The sequence below is a fragment of the Parasteatoda tepidariorum genome, chromosome 3, assembly GCF_043381705.1.
Source record: "Parasteatoda tepidariorum isolate YZ-2023 chromosome 3, CAS_Ptep_4.0, whole genome shotgun sequence".
Lineage (NCBI taxonomy): Eukaryota > Metazoa > Arthropoda > Arachnida > Araneae > Theridiidae > Parasteatoda > Parasteatoda tepidariorum.
In genome coordinates, this window is record NC_092206.1 from 23,375,800 (window position 1) to 23,395,731 (window position 19,932).

The window sequence follows — 19,932 nt, forward strand, 5'->3', positions numbered from 1 at the left end:
TTTTTTATTCTTGTTGCTTTATTTATATAACAAATACCTGAAAATACGTATCGTATAAAAATTTCGTGAGTTAGAGTTAAAAAACAAACTTGACGCTTTTTAATTCGAAGATGTAACAACACCTGAATGGCTCAATTTTAAAAAGGGTTAAAAGCGCATTTGGAATTTTTGTTCTCCATTTTTCATTAATAAATGTAATTAACTTATGCATAAACTTAATAAATGTTTATGTGCAAGTCCGCTTTTGTGCAAACTATTGCATGAGAAAGAAATAAAAAATTGTAAGTAATACAATTAAAAGTAATAAAAAATTATTCTTTAGTTTAACACATAAATGCCACACATGAAAGACTATCATTGGTTAGTTTTGATAATTTCCGTGTTTTGTTAACCGAAAATCACTCTTTCAGTATAAAGCTTCATGATTGGCTCATTTCTGCAAAATTTATATTTAGAATCTTTATGGTTCAATGTATTTTCTTTGATTAGTAAATTACAAAAGAAACACACTGTTAGTAGATTATTTTTGGTATAATGAAATAATCGTATTGCAGATTGTAATCATCTGGAATCAACTGTGAAAATGTTGCAAAATCATAATTAAAAACCTGTCATAATAAATCTTAAACTTATTTTCGGTCAGATTGCAATTTTAAGATTAAACTTGGAACGAAAAAGAAATTGGCCTAGAAATGTTTTCTACTGACATCATTGTGAAACAAAACCAGACTCATCGTTTATATCAGTAACTTAATATTGGCAACTTTATGCGTTTCATAATAATGACATAATTGGCATGCCAGGCTATACAGAAAGAATTAACGAAATTTAGAGTCTGAGAAAGAAACCAGTGAAATCAAGACTAAGAAGAAGATCCGATTGTTTTAAGAACAAATCTAAACATAATGAAAATTTCCAAAGGAAAATTCAATATTAAGAGCAAACAAGTTAATCATGCTAATAAGGTGAGTTGAATTGCTAAGAATTTGTTAAAAAATAATATCAAATATAAGAAAACAGTTTTTAAACAACAATTGTATTTCTTTTACTGTTTAACATAGAATATTACAGTTCAATCCTTTCTATACACAAAACATGAAGATTAGAAACAAATATCAGCTCAATCTTCTCTGAATTGTTTTTAGGTCAAATTATTCAACTCAGCACAGTTCGACTGATTTATTATTTAAAAATACTTTCAGAACTTTATTCTCACATCTTCCATTGCTTCAAAATTCATATATTCCTTCCTTCGTAAGGAGTTTTACGTCTTTCATATCTACCACTTGTTCGAAAACTGTCAGAGAATTTTACAATTTTCTATGATAGCATATGTTTTATGCATGAACGTATTGGAATCATATTTTACTTTACAAAGATGTCCTCTTAAAACCATACAAGTGTTAAATTATTCAAAACTGAAAACCAAAAAGGTTTAACATTCTTCCCGTTTCAGTGTAAGTTTAAAATATGTTTCTGAATTACGCAAAAGAAAAAATGTAGCATCGCCACTTTTCATGAAGAGTTTTAAAATTTACATTCGTGAAAAAGAATTCGCGCGAAATGTTTTAATTTCTAAAAAATGCATGTTAAATTATTAAAAAAAACATACAGAGAGAATAACTTGATGCAAAAGTTTTCAAGCTAAGACGATTTCCCTCAGAAAAATTTTTGCATTTCCGATACGTGGCAGAAGACCATATTGAGTGGTTAAAAATGATCATTTATAAAGCATTTCAATATATTTATATTATAACATGAGTTATCGTTCATATGTAAATTAAAAAGTTCTAATTCATTCAGCTTGAAGAAAAATTCTAGGAATTTGAAGCAGGTTTTCTAATTTTCAACTTAAAAATTATGCTACTGTCTGTAATTTAAGAAAAACTGATTTCATATTACCAATCATTTATTAGATGTTGTCACAATGTTGTGTGACGATTTTTTTTATGTCAATAATTTAAATTTAATTTAATCTTTCATAGTTGATAGTATTTGTACTTTTCCTTTTTTTTCTCTTTTCATTTTTTACCCCCTTTTTTTCTGTGAAGAGAATTGGAAATGTTTCTTTTACTTTTACGTTAATAACACATTTTTTGTGTCATCTTTTTTCACCTTTTACAATTCAAGGTCGCCTGACCCCACTGTCCTTCTCAAGGACGACATTCTTTTCCCTCACTTTCTAAATTTATGTCACCACTTAACTTCTTTTCCCATCACTTTCACGTAACCTTCAATTTTGCAGGTGGTGATTCTTCCAGCCGGATTTTCTAGATTTTTCTAGTATTTTTGGGGTGTTCACGCCTTTTTTGGGGACTTCTTCCCTTTGGCACCTTATTTGGTATGTGTGGGAGTACTAATTTGCACTGATAGGTGTTGACTTAATCGTGTGGTAATTCCCCCATCCAATCACAGTCGTCCTCTCCTCCTCCTACAAACTTGTATTTTCCCGCGCTTAAGCGGACGCCATGATTATCGTTTTTGGTACCGCCAAGTACACTTCTCCTCTGGTGTTGCTTTTGCTTTGGTCTCGGCTGGTGAGCTGGCCTAGGTCGGCGAGCTATGCCGAACCCCCCTGTAATGTTAATCTTTTTTGGCAAGTGCCGCCATTTTTTTGTGATTCCTTGGCTATAATTTTTTCTTTTTTTGCGATGCCTGAAATATTTGTGTGTGACAGACCACCCATCCCATTCCAAAGCTAGTTCTGTTGTAAAATAATGAACAATTAAAGAACAATTTGTGAACGATGCTTCTGTACCTTGTATTTTCTTTTGGTATCCATCACTTCAAAATGTCCGATGGTGGACCTATCTCCATGATGTAAATAATATGTGGTGAGTAACATTCTCATGTTTCCTTTTTCTGACCAGCGTTTATTTGCGCAAACGTAAAATTTCATTGATGTTATTCAGTCGTCCTTTAACTTTATCTTGACCACGAGCCCTTGCTGTTGGGTTAATTCGCGTGGCACTTTAGCAATGTTTCCCTCCACTATTTTCGATCACTTTTGGCCTTTCTTCACATCAATTAATGATGATCCAAAATTACTATCAAAATTCATTATTTAATTAGTCTCTTTTATTTTCTTTGTTTGTTTTATACTTTATCGACTGAATACCTCTATCAAATTTTATATACCCATTTCTCTGTATATAATATATTTTAATTGTAACAACCCCCCTTTTCTTAATATATTTAATATCGGTACCTCCTAACTTATAATCAATTCAACATTGGTACATATGAGACCTTTTTTTTTTTGTTAATTAAATTTAACTTTGGTACAGAAGTGTTCAATATTTTTAGGTGCAAGTGCAAATCAAATGATCATCTGCTATTAATTTAATTAGTTTTTAATATCTTACACAACTGCAAACAAAATCAAGAAAAAACATGCTTTCACAGTTTATTTCACGTAGATTTGATAGGGTGAAAAATTCTCTGACCATTCAAAGTTTTGGAGTAAAATAATGTTTTTTCCCTTGACTTTTTTTAAAAGTGGGTTTATTATTGGGTGGTGGTGGTGGGGTTTATTATTTTAGATCTCCTGCAAATTCTTGCTAATCTTTAAGTAATGATATATAAATATTTAAATAGCTTGAAATATCACAATTTTAACAGAATTAGTTTTAAGAGAATAATTCCTTTTTGAAATACAGCACAAGTAAATAATCCATTACTAACCCTCCAATGCATAAGTGTTTCATTTAGATATATTTAGATATTGAGATATATTAAAATATTTAGATCTGCAACAAATCCATTTAGTATCTCAAGATTGTGGTGTAATAATTTATTTTCAGAAATTCTTGTCCTGTATAGACGAAAATCGGTGTCCTCCTGTTCAAACCACGACCTGTGCTTTTGTGGTATATTTTATCAAACTAATTTTAATCAAAATAATCTTTAAACTTCATTCATAGTGCGTAAGAAGATATAAAACAATGCAAATAGTTCTAGTTAAAAACTATCATGCATTATAAATGAACAAAATCTTAAATTATCATTTCTTAATTAAAGTCTACATCGGTTTCCTAATGTGACACATTTTTCTAACACTCTTGAATGGCTTGCCATCTGAGGGAGTTTCCAAGAGCAGTTTGAAGTCTCCAAATGAGGACTACATGCAAATTACAATATAAATGCGAATATATATATATATATATATACATATAATTCCTTAACCCTCTGATATATATCCCCATATGCATCAGAGGGTCAATATTGTTTAAATACAAGTATCGATTTTTGACACATCCGCCATTTCTAAATTCTCCAATTCAATTCAAAACTTTCCAGAAAATTCGGTTTAACGTTAAACCATGGTACACAGTACATATACTTTATTAAAAAATGTCTTTCCCCTCAAAATGCGGATTGAAGAGCACAGTCGACATGTTGCAAGCACTGAAAAATAGGCTCCAAAGAATCACCTCACGTTCCTGATTCACTTCTGGTAAGTCTTGAAAATGGGCGCCTATTTTTGAACTCTTGAAACATGTCAACTGTTATCTGTTATTTGCAATCCGTGAGCATCTGTACATTTAATAAGTAGTTTAATTGAAGGTTCACGAGAATTTTGGCCTGGAGGAATTCAGGTTAAACCGTAATTTTGTGTAATGAAATTTAAGGAATCAAGAGAGCCAATTTAATGCTGCAAAATATTTAAATGTTTCAAAAAATGATTAAGACGATATAAATTACCGTTATTCTTGTAACTGCTATAAAAGCAAAAATTTATTTGTCGCAATTGTTCATTTTTTCCACAAGTAAATTTTGGTAAAACTTTTAACAAAATGAATTTTAGTACGTTAAGAACAATTTTAATATCATAAGGCAGGAGGAAGAACTAAGGAACCCAAATGAATTATACAAAAAAGTTTGAGACATTTTCACAGCTACCTAATCATGTAAGCAATTTTATTCAAAATATGCAGAATATGATGCGTCTTTATTGAATAGAAAACTGCTTATTTTTCAAAAACTAACCAACAGCGAAACAACAATAGTTTTCAGTTATATTATATCTACCTTTTATTCTCAGGAGGCAAATCAATATCAAATAGTTTCATAAACTAATATTTAATTTATCTATCATGTAATAAAGAATAATAAAAGCAAATGTATTTGGTTTGCTGACTGACACTAAATTTAAATTGCAATATACATTTAAATACATTAGCAACCGAAATGTATCATAAGATATACTAACTTAATGAATTTAAAGTTTTAAAAAACACAATTGGTTTGTAACAACTCACCTATCCAGATTACGAATTTCAATATTTCCATACACATCTGTACAAAATATCTCTGCGCATTGTATATGCAAAGTAGTTAGTTTTAACATATTATTTAATACATCCAGTAACACACACGAAATAACTTTAGACATCATTTAATGAATACTTGAAAGCTTAATAACACCAATCCACATATCAGAATATGGAACATTCTAAAATTTTCGCATCAAAAGACTATTCTTCTCAAAAGGCCTCTAGTATTGGTATAATCATTCATTTCAAATCACATTCAAGGGATGCCATGTGCTAATTATATGCAAATAATTATCATGGAGTACAAAAGACCTTTGATAACCTTTATAATTTCTAATCTTAACTTTTTGAATAAAATTGTTACCTGAAATTGTAAAGTAAAATTTATTCATATTTTACCAAACATAGGCTTAATAATTTTAAAATTGTCTTGTTTTGAAAATAAATTGCTTGTTTCATTTGAATTTAGTTCTAATTACAATCCACATATTTAAGTATGTTTCTTTATGCAATGTTTTAAATGTTCAATTAAATTCAGTGCTAATAAAATTGAATGTTTTTTTTTTTAAATTTCGAAAATAAATTTTTAGGTGTGATCTATAAATTAAGAATAATTTTCGAAATCATTAAGTCAATTATTTCTACATCAAATTAATTTCTACCCAGGGACAAACAGTTAAGTACTCACAGCTTAGTATGTTCTCACAAAACAAATAAATAAATAAATACTTGGAAGCTATTGTTAAGAGATTGAGAGGAAGATGAATAAATCTTCCTCCCAGCTATAATTATACTTTGTGGTGCAAACCCAATGGTTACTACTGCAAAGGGATGATATAATTCGCCAAACAAATAATATTTATTAGAAAATATGAGATTGCGCAAAGCAAAAAGCGATAGTTATAAGGAGCATGTGCTTGATGATAATGAAGAGTAAAATAAAGGTAAAAATTCTTTAAATATTGAAACCTTCACAACAAATGCTCAAATAAGAGGCATGGTAGCTCACAGGATAGAGCACTCGTTTTCCTCTACGAGGTGACAAAGCGATGGCTGATTTGTAACGAATTTCGCATACGGCTCTTGCTGACACGACACAGTACTGGCATTAAATATACTCAATTGTAGACGGATCACGGGCTACAGTCCCCTTTACGTCAAGCTAACCATGGGTGGTTTTCATCTCCATGTAACGCAAATGCGTGTTAGTTCCATAAACAAAGTCCTCCATGAAAGCAAATTTCTCCCAATACTTGATCCAGAAGTTTCCTTGTCTTCTGGATCAGACTCAAAATTCCAAAGCAATGGAGCTGAGATCTAAGACATTCCTAGAATTCTGGATATCAAGGTATTTGTCATTTCGTTTGGATTATCTCCTTAATTCTTGTTTTGTGATTTGATTTCTGCCAAACCTAGTATTTGAGGCATTCCAGATATTTAAGGCTTATCCCGTAATTTAGGCATTCCTTGGATCTGAGGCATTTCTGAAATACCTGGATATCCAGGTATATAAAGTTTTTGTGGGTTATCTCCTTAAGTCTTGTTTTGTGATGAGGTTCCGGGCAAACCTTGTAATTGAGTCATTCCTGGGACGTGTTGCATTCCCAGTAATTTTGGTATTCCTGGAATTTCAGAATATCCAGGAATATTAATAACCATTTTTAAAATTTTGAAGAATTTGTTCCAATCACTTGTGGATAGAATCATTCATTTTAACGTTGAAAAATACATATTAAACAATGCATCACTTGTTTAGATGGAACTGTCAGAATCGTAATTTTTCCTTTTCTTTTCTAAATAAAACCGTCTAAGCTATTCCTCAGATTGTCTCAAGATTGGGTTCATTAAATTTTGTATGAAAAATACATAGGAAACAATGCTTCATAAAAAAGCAAATATTAAAATTAACACTAAGAGTTTTGAGTGCTTTCCTGTTATACTGTTTGAACCTCACTCTTGTAGCTACTTAAATTTGAGTCACTTTTAAAAACCATCAAAATTGAATTGATCATGTCGGTGAAATGATCATGTTAGCAAAATTATATCAGCGAAATGAGATATGCTAGTGATTGTGCTAGCGAAATGATCAAGTCAGCGAAATGATCGTGTTGGGAAAATGAATTGTCGGTGAAGTGATCATGCTGACGAAATGAGCTGTAGGTGAAGTGGTCGTGTTGGCAAAATGAGCTGTCGCTGAAGTGATTATGTAGGCAAAATGAGCTGTCTGTGAAGTGATCGTGTTGGCAAAATGAGTTGTCGGTGAAGTGATCGTGCTGGTGAAATAAGCTGTAGGTGAAGTGATCGTGTTGGCAAAATGAGCTGTCGGTGAAATTATCGTGTTGGCGAAATGAGCTGACGGGGAAGTAATCGTGTTGGCGAAATGAGCTGACGGGGAAGTAATCGTGTCAAAAAAATATTTATTATACATGTAAACTCTTGCTATTTCTGAATTATTAGTTAGTATAATTCAGAAATAGCAAGTATAAGCATAATATACTGCTAAAATGTTAATATATTGTATTCTTTAAAAAATTGAATGAAATATTTATTTTAATAAGTTAAAAGAAATAAAGAAAATGATTTTTTTTTATTCTACTTCGTTTATTTATTTATTTATTTATTTATTTTTTTTGCTTTTTGAAGCCAACATTCAATAGAAAAAGGAAGTAAATCAGGACAGAATAAATCAAGAACTTGATACTGCATCTACAGAAATCGGATGAAATTATGCAATAAAATTATAGTCGCGTAAAATTACGTAAAACGCAAGAAAGATGAATAGGTTGCATCAAATAAAACAAAATATAAACGAGCAATGAATGCATAAATATATAATTTGTTATTAGGGAAAAAACATTAATTGCACCTCTTTAAAGTGATGTAATGTATAATCCTGAGTTAATTTACAATAGGTTTAAAGAAATGTTAAACAAAAAAAGAATTTAAGAGTAATAATTGTTAAAGGGAGATTGGAATACCAGAACTCTGGAAGCTGAGACGAATGCTTAGTTGTGGAAGTATTTTAATTAAAATATTTTCTCAACGTAATGAGTTTTTTAACACACTGAGAAAAGTGCACTTTTGAAATAGCAAGGAAATTAAATCAAATCTTTACGAAAAACCAAGTCTGTTTTAGAGGAGAGAGGTCGCAAACAATTTTTGCTAAAGAATTCAGAAGTGCGAACAAAATTCCAGGAATTTTAATGAAATTGGAATAAACTGGTAATCTTCAAAACAAAATCAAAAGTATTTCAAAGCAAAAAAGGAAATTTGAAGTCACTAACTATCTTGCCTTTAATTACGCTCAGAAAAAAAAACCTTCAGACAGAGCTTAGAAATTTCGATTATTTATTTAAAGTGGATTGTGTCTAAATAATTGAAATAAAGCTAATTGTGTAAAGAATTCTGCATTGACGTAAATTTTCGGAGATAACTACAATGGCAGACCTAATAAAAACTGCATCACTTACAAAAATTAATATTTTGCATTGTTAATGCCTTATTTTAATTTACGAACAATTAGCACAATTGCTGAAAAGCAAGATATGCGATGCTTGTCTGTTAATATTGTAGAGTGATTATGTAATTTTTAAAGTATTACGTCAACTAATTAATTTATATATATATATATATATATATATATTAGATAAGACACACTTTTAATCATACCGTTACTTTAATACAATTTTTTGCTGACCAATGATTTCATATTTGAATTTGTTTTAGAAAAAAAGAAAACTTAAGTCTGCAGCCCTTACATAAAAGAAAGATTCACTGCAAACCTTTAAGTCAAACATAAAATAACTTTTCATTAAATTAGTCTAAACATCACAAACTACNTTTATATAACTAAAAATTTAATTAAAAACGTAATAATAGCTGTACAGGAAAATAACTTTAAAATAGAGATGCAAAAATATTTGTAGAAAAACAATACCTTTATGACTTTTATTAGCTTTATGCTGATGACTGCCAAAACAATATGGAAATGAATGAGGGAAAATTGGATCCTACCACGTGGTTTTCAGGCTAATGAAAATGCACGGACAACAATGTAAAACTGGTACACCATCATTAAACATACTCAAAACAAAATAAAAATTTCAACAAGCTTTAGCTAATAAGTTTAGTTGTAACAATTCAGCAGACAGCATTATTAGAAATTATTACTTTTTCGCACTCATGCCCTCTCAATTTTGATTGGCTGTTTCGTGCGTTACTATCCGCAAGTCTTCTGTGATTGGCTATGTGTTATCATTTCACTCTCTTCTTATATTACATAAAGATATATGCCAAAGGAGGTCACAGATTATAAATAATTTTTTTTCAAATTTTCAACGATTTTTAATATTAACTAATGGAAAAAAACTCAAAAAACTAGAGGAATAAAAAAGTAGAAATAAGGAAAGATTTTTGAATCTTAGCTTAAGTAAACTTGAGAGAATATAATTTCCCTATTGTCATCCCTTTTAAAAACAAATAAAGTGGGGAGCAATTTATTTAAAGCAAATTTATATTACCACCTCAAATTCCCTTGCGCTTTCATTAGTAATACTTTCTATGTTTCGTCTTGTGTGGAAAAAATAAATTGTGTTTTTTTTTTTCTGTTTTTAATCTATTTGAAATACGTGGCGTTAAAAAAAGATTTTCTTTCTATTAGCGATGCAATTGAACATTTTTTAAAAATAAAATAAAACTATAAATGCTTTCTAGTAATTTCAAATATCTTTAGAAGCCAATGTCAATTTAAATCAACCAGAAACATACAATACATTTTATTATAAAAGCAAACTCTTCAATCAGAGATAGTGGTAATAATACAGAAGTTTCATTCATATTTTACTGAACTCAGCATTATCTCGAGAGCTTTTAAGCTTCAATGCCATTTTCTAAATGACTAATTCCATTAATAACTTTAAAGCTTGAAATTGTAATTAGAGAATATGAGATCATTGACAAAACTAATCTACAAATGCAGACTCATCTTGATGTTTAAGCAGTATGCATTTTAAAACGATGTATGGCTTTGAATAAAGTCTAATGATAAATTACAAAATGTTATAAAAATAAATAAATAGGAGTTTATAAATTTGAAATAAAAACATGATTTAAGCTTGAAAATGATATTTAAGTTTAAATACTAAAAATAATAAGTGCGAAAATGATATATCTTCATATTAGGATAAATTAGTTACCAAAAATAATACATCTTTAAATGAGAACAATGATATAAAGATATATAGCATGATATATCATATGGCAGATGGTAGTTCCGAAAATAATGTAAAATGAAGCTAGATACGTTTGTTCTAAAATAATATTTATTCATCAATAATGTATTTTCTGCAATTTTCCAATACTCTCAATCTATGAATGATTTATTATTATTAATTTTTTTCCTGTTTTCGAAAAAAAAAATGCGGATTTTTTTATTATATATATATATATATATGTACACAGTTAGTCAATAAAGACTGCGTACACTTAAGAAAAAAATGAAAAATGAAAGTTTTTAGCGTTATTTTAATATTTTGTTGCTTATCCTTTATTTTTTAAAACAGCTTTCAGACGTCTAAGCATTGACTGGACTAGTTTCTGTTTATCATCTGACTTAAATTGTGCCCATGTTTCCTGCAATTTGCATATTAACTCATTTCGAGAAGTAATATTGTGTTTTCAAATTCGTTTGTCCAATTTTGCCCACAAATGTTCAATCGGGTTATGGTCTGGTGACTGTGGAGGAGTTAGTAATTGTCGCGGAGTGTGATAGAGAAGATATTCCTTCACAATTTTAGCAGTATGTTTAGAATCGTTGTCTTGTTGGAAAATAAAGGTATTAGAAAGGTTTAAATTTTGAGCACTTTCTGGTAGATTTTTCTTCAAAATATCCAAATAATCATACCTGTCCATAACTTTATCAATAACATGCAAATTTCCAACTCCATTCGAAGACATACACCCCCATACCATCATTCCACCAGCTCCATGTTAAACAGTTGGATTTAAATTTCTCAGATTCAGTTCTGTTCCCGGTTTTCTCCATACAATAGGGCGACCATTGATTTTAAATATTGTAAATTTACTTTCATCTGACCAAATTACACTATTCCAATAATCTGCCGAGGAGTTCAAATAAATTTTTGCAAAAGCAATTCTTTTCATTTGATTCGTTTTAGAAATGCATGGCTTAGACCTAGATTTGCGTCCGTGATAATTTGCCTTTCGCAGTACTTTTCTTACAGTTTCAGGGGAAATTTCCTTATTGCTTGTTAAAAAAATATCTTTTGTTATACTTACTGCAGAAAGTTTAGGATTTTGTTTAATTCGCAAAATAATTTTTCTTTCTTCTCTCTGAGTAAGCTTCTTTGGTCTTCCACATCTTGGTTTTGCAGCAAGATTTCCAGTATCAAGGTAGTTCTGAATAACTCTCTGCACACTAGAATGAGGCCTCCCAACTATTTTACCAATATAGCGAAGAGTTTTACCTTCATCTCTCAATTTTATAATTAACTGTCTTGTAGCTAAAGAAATTTCCTTTGACATTTTCGTCAAAAAAAATAGCAATAGCAACTTCCCATTAACTCGAAAATAGATTTGAAGCTGTATGACCTTGAAAGTGTAATCTGATTTGCATTCTCAAGTTTGAAGTTTAAAATTGACATAAGAAATTCCCCGCCCCTTCTTTCTTGTATGTAAACTTTATTGGCGTTGATTTTTGTCCAATTATCTTTTTAAAATTAGTGTGCATAAATTGTTGGGCATGAAAATATTTTAGTCAAATAATTTTTTTAAGTTACTAACTAACGTTAAGGATTTAAAATAATAAAATTTTAAAAAACTGCTTCTTTTGCCCTTTAAATTCGAGTTTGATATTGCTTTTGTCAATGTACGCAGACTTTTTTGACTTACTGTATGTATATATATATATATATATATATATACACAAGGCCTCTNTATATATATATATGAATGAAAAATAAAATTCCAATCGCATAACCGTTTCTTTGAGTTTAATATGAAGACTCTTCAGAAAGTTATCTTCATATTCTTCAGTCGACCAAGTATGTCTAGATGTATAAGGACTGACTATTCACGGATATTTTTGACTCATAAAGTCCTTGGAGATTCCAAACTGGTCAATTCAATTTGTGTTTATCCAAATCTACTATATAAATATTTCTATTACTTATTGAATTCTGATTGTTTTTTAAGAATATTACGTGGAATGCCACTCAAATTTAATTTCTTTGCATCCAACACTGTTTCTGAAACTTCGTTGTATATTCTGGCAATCTCAATCAAAGTGTTTTTTTTTAGTCATTCAAGTTTTTTGAAGTTTTCGAAAAAGGGTGAAATACGTAAAAAGTAAAATATCTCTTAGCTAAACTATTAGAACTATATTTTCTAACCTATAACTACATCTATATTTCGGATGTCAGGATTCAAAATCCTTCGGGAGAAAAAAATCTATATGTTTATTTAGAGAAATTAAGTTTTGTGTTTTATTTCGTCATTTGAAATATCGTAACTAATTAAAATATTTGCACTAACTAATTAAAATATTTGAAGTCATGCTCTTGATCCACTAAAATTTAGATTATGTCCTAGTACGTGAAGTTATTATCATTAAATCTATAGTTATCTGAGTGTTTTTTGCGCAATTTATGTAATTGAGAATTCTGGAAAGGAATCATGTGCAATTTTTTCTAGACTGAGTCAAGATAGCTCAGGGTATATAGTGATGATACCTGTTACTTTTTAAAGTGGTAAAGGGTAGAATTTTGTACTGTCTCCCCCCTCTCGTTGATCAAAAAACCTATCCCTAGTGGTATGCTGAAATTGATCTATAATCCCCTTGATTTTGAGTTGAAAGTGTTGATCTCCATATAATGCCACAGAAAGACTTTCAGCAGAATGTGCCGAAAGGGCCCCAGTCCCTAAACGGGTATAGCTTAATGTCTAATCCAGAAGCTCCCCTGCGTTATGGGTAAATTTAAAAATTACAGGGCTAAGGGTTATTGCTCGATACAAACCAATATAAGTACCGAGTTCACCAACGGTGATAGAATAAAATTAAATCATTTCGGTGCAGATTTCGAAACAAATTATAATTCTATCTTTTTATTTTTCAAGGGCAACTGACTTATTTTAAACGTTTTACATTAATTGCAAAATATGTTAAAAATAATAATATTAAAATTTTATTACTCTATTTACAATAAGTACATTCTATTACTTTTGATTAAAGTGTTTTTATGTCAATGACATCACTAGAAAGAAAAACAACAAGCATTATCTGGGTGAAGAAAACTATTTTATAATTCAGAAATTTAAATAACTGAAATCTTTTCAAAAGATGTATTTTTTTAAAATTAAATTGCTGGTTTAAAACTCGTCTTCAAAACTTATACCAACTTTAACGCTCTATTGTTTTTAAATCAAATATTTATTAAAATGCACCTAAACTTAATGCAACAAATAAACAATAAAGCAACTGGTTTCTGCGACGACGAAACTCTACTGTTGTTTCTAAGATATAAGGATGAAAAATCTTTCCTCTTTCATACATTTGTTAAACCGCATAATGTTCTTATGCGATAAGAGGAATTCGGAAACGCCTACTTGAAACTAGGAAACATAATTGATTTTCAGAAACATTCTGAGCTTATTATCTCAAATGGTTTAGAGAAATAATATGAATAAATGGGCGAATACAAATTTAAGTGAGTATGCTAACGAAAATAAAATTATTAGCATTACCCGGGCGCAGTTCATTTATAAAACGAATTTAAAGAAGTGTTATACTTATTAGCAGTAAACGATTTTACTTATGAATAAAATTTCATTTAATTTATCTTCTAAAGAATAGTTGCCTTTAAGTCTTAGAGAATATAATAGCATAAAAGTATAAAGTGTCCATTATATATGTTTAAAATCAGATAACAGCTTAGAATAAACTAATCTTAGAATAACTTTCTATTTATCGAAGTTAATTTTTCTGCACGGTTGGCGTGATTCATAAGAATACATTTTTACCTTAATGATTTTTTTATTTTATTTATACATTTTTAATGAAAAATATGCTTCTAATTTTAAAATATACTTATTTTGTGAATCACACCATCATAAAATTATTCGTCATTCTAAGGTACTTCATGTTTAGACTAAATGCTGAAACTTACCATTTTGTGTTAGTCCTTTAGACTGAGCATGGTGCAATGTGAAATAAAAACTGAAAATCATTTTAATTATTGGTGCAAAAACTGGCTACCACCTGACAAAAGGTGCAATAGTTGATTGAATTGCAGTGAAATGAGAGGCAAAAAACTCTTGTACATTGAAATGTAGCTGTATATGCCGTATTAAAAACATGCAATGTTTTAAAATACTACAATCTATGTATATACCTTTACTAAAAATATAGTAAATTACTTTGAATACTTAATATCATTTGGAATATTATTTTAGCAATTTTATTTCATTTTATTACCGTCGTTGAACACCTGATCTAAATTTAGGTTTACGACTGCTAGTGTTCAACTCCATTGCCCAGCAAGTTTGAACCCAATTCAGAAGACAAGGGAACTCCTGGGTCAGGTTTGGGTGAAATTTTCCTTCGTGGATGTTTTTTTGATGGAACTAACCTGCATTTGCGTTACATGAGGAGGAAGACCACGAGTACCTCCCACGGTTAGCCTGACAGCAATGGACTTCAACACATGATCCGTCTACCACTGAGGAAATTTCACTTCAGCACTTAGGTCGGTGCAAGCCAGATGCGGAATTCGTATCTATCAGCCATCTCTGGGATTCGAAGCCATTGGAAGGAGAACGCTCTATCCTCTCCATTGCGGCTCAAAAATATTTACTACCTAGCAGTTTAAATTATTTAAAGTCATGGGACACCAAGCATGCATGTTTTTAATGACCCAAGACATTCCCTCTAACTGTACACAACTGAATAGCCTGCCTTCAGTTAAAACTGTTTACCAGGTCACCAGATGGTCATCACTATGAGAGCCAGCAACTGCCAAAACGCAAACAGTGGCAAAGCAATCACCCACCACTTTTTGACGGAAATAGGCATGATGTCAGCGTTCGACCTTCGATTCCATTAATATCATTACATCTGTTAAAGTTTTATATAATCCTTATTAAAATGCTATCTTAAGAATATTCTAATACTGATAAGAAAGTCAATAATAAGTTTTTCAGATGTATTGAAAAATATGAGAAATCATGTACCAAGACACTATAAACTAAAATTTGTCATTTACAAATTTATGCATTGATAATTCAGAAAGTTGGCAGAATTATATCATATAATATTTTCTACTATGAACGAAATACTAATCATGGATTGTTAAGGATACCATTTTTACTTACTTAGGAATAAATTAACCGCTCTTTTAAAAAGACACAAAGCACAAATGGACCTTAAAGTTAAAAGTTATTATTCAAACTTGCTAATACTTGTTGTTGTATCAATCGGGAAACTTAATGTTCACGTGCCTGTTGTCCCAGTAACTAATTATTATTATACTTTATACCAGAGAAACTTCCTAAAACTAAGTAACCATTAAGATAATTTTTGTTGCTTCCAAATATACAATAATAATTTTAAAGCATTAACGTTTAGGATCGAAATTTTTCTACAATTTTTCCCAAAACATTCTTGGCGGAATATACTTTAATGATTAAATTTTTATATTTCTAATTTTTATGATTATGATGTTGCCTCCGATATTCAGTAACATCTGTGATTGGATAAATTTAATTTGAAAGACTAATTATGTATGAATATGCCATGATAGTTAAAAACTTATCAATGACAAGAGTGATATGCAGCACAAAACAATGGTTGGTTAGTATTTATAATAGTTTGTATGTATTATTTTATTACTGCTTTTTATGTATTATTGCTTTTATGTATTATTGCTTTTTATTTGCACATTATATGGAAAAATACTAACTAATATTCATATTTCTTCGAATTATGCTTGAGTTGGGAAACATTTAAAAGAGTACAAAGAGGTGTAGAGAGTACAAGTTATTATAAATTATATTACAATTATAACTATCATGCAATAAATCTCAATGATCACAAATATTGAATAATATCATACTTAATCCATGTCCTCATTTCTTCATGATTATCAGTAATAATGAGTTTCTTGTTAATAATGATGTAGCAAAAGAAAAAAAAAACTGAAGCAGCACCAAGTGTAAGGAATATTATGTAATCTAGATAAGCTAATAAAGTGTGTTATAGACTAAGCCTGTTAAAACTTCAGGGTTATGAAACCTGTACATTGAAAATGGCAGATAACAAATCCTCTATAATTCCAATTAAATTACAGATCCATCTATTCTTGGATATAAACCATAAAGTAACCCTGTCGAAAAAGTAACTAAGTTTTTGTGTACAATTCTTAAATACAAACTAGTTTCTTCAAGGCCATTAAATGCGCGACTTTCACCTAAAGCATGCACAGTGAAAAAATAAGTTTGTATACTGAAAGAATTACGGTTCCCATAACAACCAGTCTATCTAATGACCATTATGCTGCCCATACTCCAAACACAATTATATTAATGATCCAAACCAATTTTAGCGTACCATATCATGCAGCTTAATTGCAATATTACATTTATTCAGTGTAAGATACTTCTGCTGCTCTCAGAGATTGTGTTCGTTAACCAGGTACTCCGCATGTCCTACCTATTTCGACGAAGTAACATTAGTCTTTGTTATCTAATATTTTCCCCGAACTTAAATCATTAATTTATTCCGAGTACTTGATTCCTTCAAAGAAGAACCTTTGTGTATTTGCTTAGCTATTGAGTCAGTCGAATGTTTCTAGAACTGAAACTGGTTTAACGTCTTTCTTCATAACAACATACTTTAGTTGAATGTTGTTAAATTTGATCAAACTTAAATATTTCGATATGCCTTAAAGGAAAATGCAAAAGCATAAAAGTATGAAGCGAATACTGCTTTGCTAAAGCATAAAAAACTGGTGTAATGTGAAAAATAACTAAAACAATAATTTTATTCTAATTTTTAAAATTATTTTAATATGCTTATTTTCAAATTGCGCGAAAGATAGACTTTCATGTAAGTTCAAGTGATGATTTTGCTAAATTTGTAACGCAGAGTATTTATAAAGTAGGATAGGTTTATTATTAAAGTTTTCAGAAAGTATTAAACTTCAAGTGTTTATTTTAAAAAAAACTAACAAATAGAGAAAATATTATAATAAAAATCGTTTAAATACTCACCCATAGAAATGCTGAGTTTACACATATTATTATTCACCGTTTTCTTTTCATTTCATTTCTTTTAACTTTATAAACATTCCCGGACCCACATACTCTATTGGTATTCAAACCTTCAACTTACTGAATTAATCCGATCAATTATGTTTCTCCTCTGGTGATTTTTTGCACTTCAACTTCAATTTTCAATATTACGGTACATAGACTTCGTCTGACTTGCTGTTGGTTTATTTTGTTTTCTCTTGGGTCAGTATGATTGTTTGCGGTAATATACCATCAAGCGCTGAAACTGGTCGGGCTCTCCTCGGTAATGCTCACCTTACGATGTTGCCATGCATGTTAGTGCATAAGCTTTAATTTTTCTTTAATACTTATCCTTTCTGATAGTTAGTTGCAATTCCTAGTTGTGCTTTCACAAGGTGATTTGCAATTTTCTATTTCTTGTTAATGATTCTGCTGTTCTGATACTTTTAGTTCTCTTATGAGGTAATTTATTTATTTCATCATAAAACAATTATATATATATATATATACACCGATGAGCCATTACATTATGACCTAACTGCATCTACAACAATGGGCTCGCCTTGGTTTTCATGCGAAAAGAAAGCACAGATATTTTTAAATCTAAATAGATAAAACTTCTTTGAAAAAAAAACGCGCTAAAAAGCAGCAGAAATTTCATAAAAAGTAGCAATAAAGGAAACGAAGGAAATAAAAATAAAAATATGACCACTGAAGCCGACGTCTTCAGGGGGTACCGGCCCCGGTAGCCATAAAACGAAACCATTTCTAATTGAAGGAGAAGCAAAGGCCTAAATTAACTCCCTCAGTACTCCGATAGTTTTGTATAGAAGTCCAGGAAAAAACATTAAATACAAATAACCAATTTAGAAAAGAAACTCAAACAAAATCATCAGAAAAATAAAAACTCACTTAACCAGGTCAAGCATCGATCTCACATGCAAGCCGAATGAAAAGAAAACACTAAAAACTAAGGAAAACAACGCCCTCTATTACAATGCGCAGATGGAGAATAAAATGAAAGAAATCAAGAGAAAGAAATACGTAACAAATTAATAGAATGCTTAACTGGGGCTGCTCAGTTAAGACTTGAATTGCGCCTTGCTAAAAGAAAAAATATATATAAAAACCTAGAATTATTCAATCATTTTCTTAATTAAAAAATTAACATTGCAAAAATTAGAAGGAAAATCATTATAACTCAAATTATTTAAAAAATTATTCACAGCTTTCAGAAAACTTTCAACATTATTGCAAATATTTTTGATCCTAACCAATTGTGAAAAAACTAAATTTTTAAATATTTTATTACACAAATTAGTATTAAAGTGGCAGAAAAAAATAACTTTAAATTTAAAAGCTTTTCTTTTATCAAAGACACCAATTTTAATAAAACTGTTAACAATATCAATTTTAAAATCTAAATATTCAACATTAAAACAATTCTCACTAATTTTCTTCAGGACCAAATCTCCAGGATAAATACTATAAATAAAATTATAATTATCACAATTAAACAAAATAAAATCATCAATATATCTAAAAGCTTTAAATTCATTATGCTCAAGAAATTCAGCTTCAAAAAAATGCAAAAAAAATATTGGCAAAAGCACCAAAAAAGGAATTACCTTGTGGAATTCCGATAATTTGTTTTTAAAAATCTAAACCATTAAAAGGAACATTTTCAAAAAGATTAAACTTGCATAAATCCAAGACGTAATACCTATCATAAATGCCGTCACAAATCTTAATCTTTCCATGTGGTATACTTATATACAAATTTTCGAAATCAAAAGTATTAATGCTGGAAATATCATTATTATTCATAAAATCCAAAACTTCAACATTACACTTTATAACAATATTTTTCTCTTTTTTAATAATAAGCAAAATAATTTTTAGAAAACTCAAAAACCTTTTACTAATATCAGAATTATGACTATTAGTACCACACGCTATAAATCTAAATTAAATCGGATTTTTATGAAATTTAACAATTGGAAATAAATATGGAAATGTAATCCTATTTAACCTAAATTGTAATCCTATTTAACTTAAATTTGGTTTTCATGGTTTCTCACCCAGGAACAATGACTTCATGGGGCACATTGGGACCCATAATCCTCATAGAACAATCCCTGACGTCTGTAAGCTACTTGAACATAAGTTGCAGACCAGGTTCACCTATTCATGGCAACAGTTTTTCCTGCGGGGGATGGTGTTTATCAACAGGATAATGCACCATGTCATAAGGGTAGAATCGGCGAGGAACATTGCAGTGACTTTCAAGTCATGTCTTGGCCCACCAAATTCACTTGACCTTAATCCAATAGAGCATAGTGAAAAAATAAGT

At 29.9% G+C, this 19,932-nt stretch overlaps 1 long non-coding RNA gene across 1 annotated transcript in view; it reads left to right on the top strand.

Annotated features, from left to right (window-relative positions):
* The first annotated feature begins 2,170 nt into the window (after positions 1 to 2,170).
* The window catches only part of LOC122270136 (uncharacterized), a 28,438-nt gene continuing 10,676 nt past the window's right edge, over positions 2,171 to 19,932 (top strand). Inside the window, exon 1 of the long non-coding RNA XR_006225620.2 lies at positions 2,171 to 2,834. This is a non-coding gene — a long non-coding RNA (uncharacterized lncRNA). The remainder of the gene's footprint in view (positions 2,835 to 19,932) is intronic.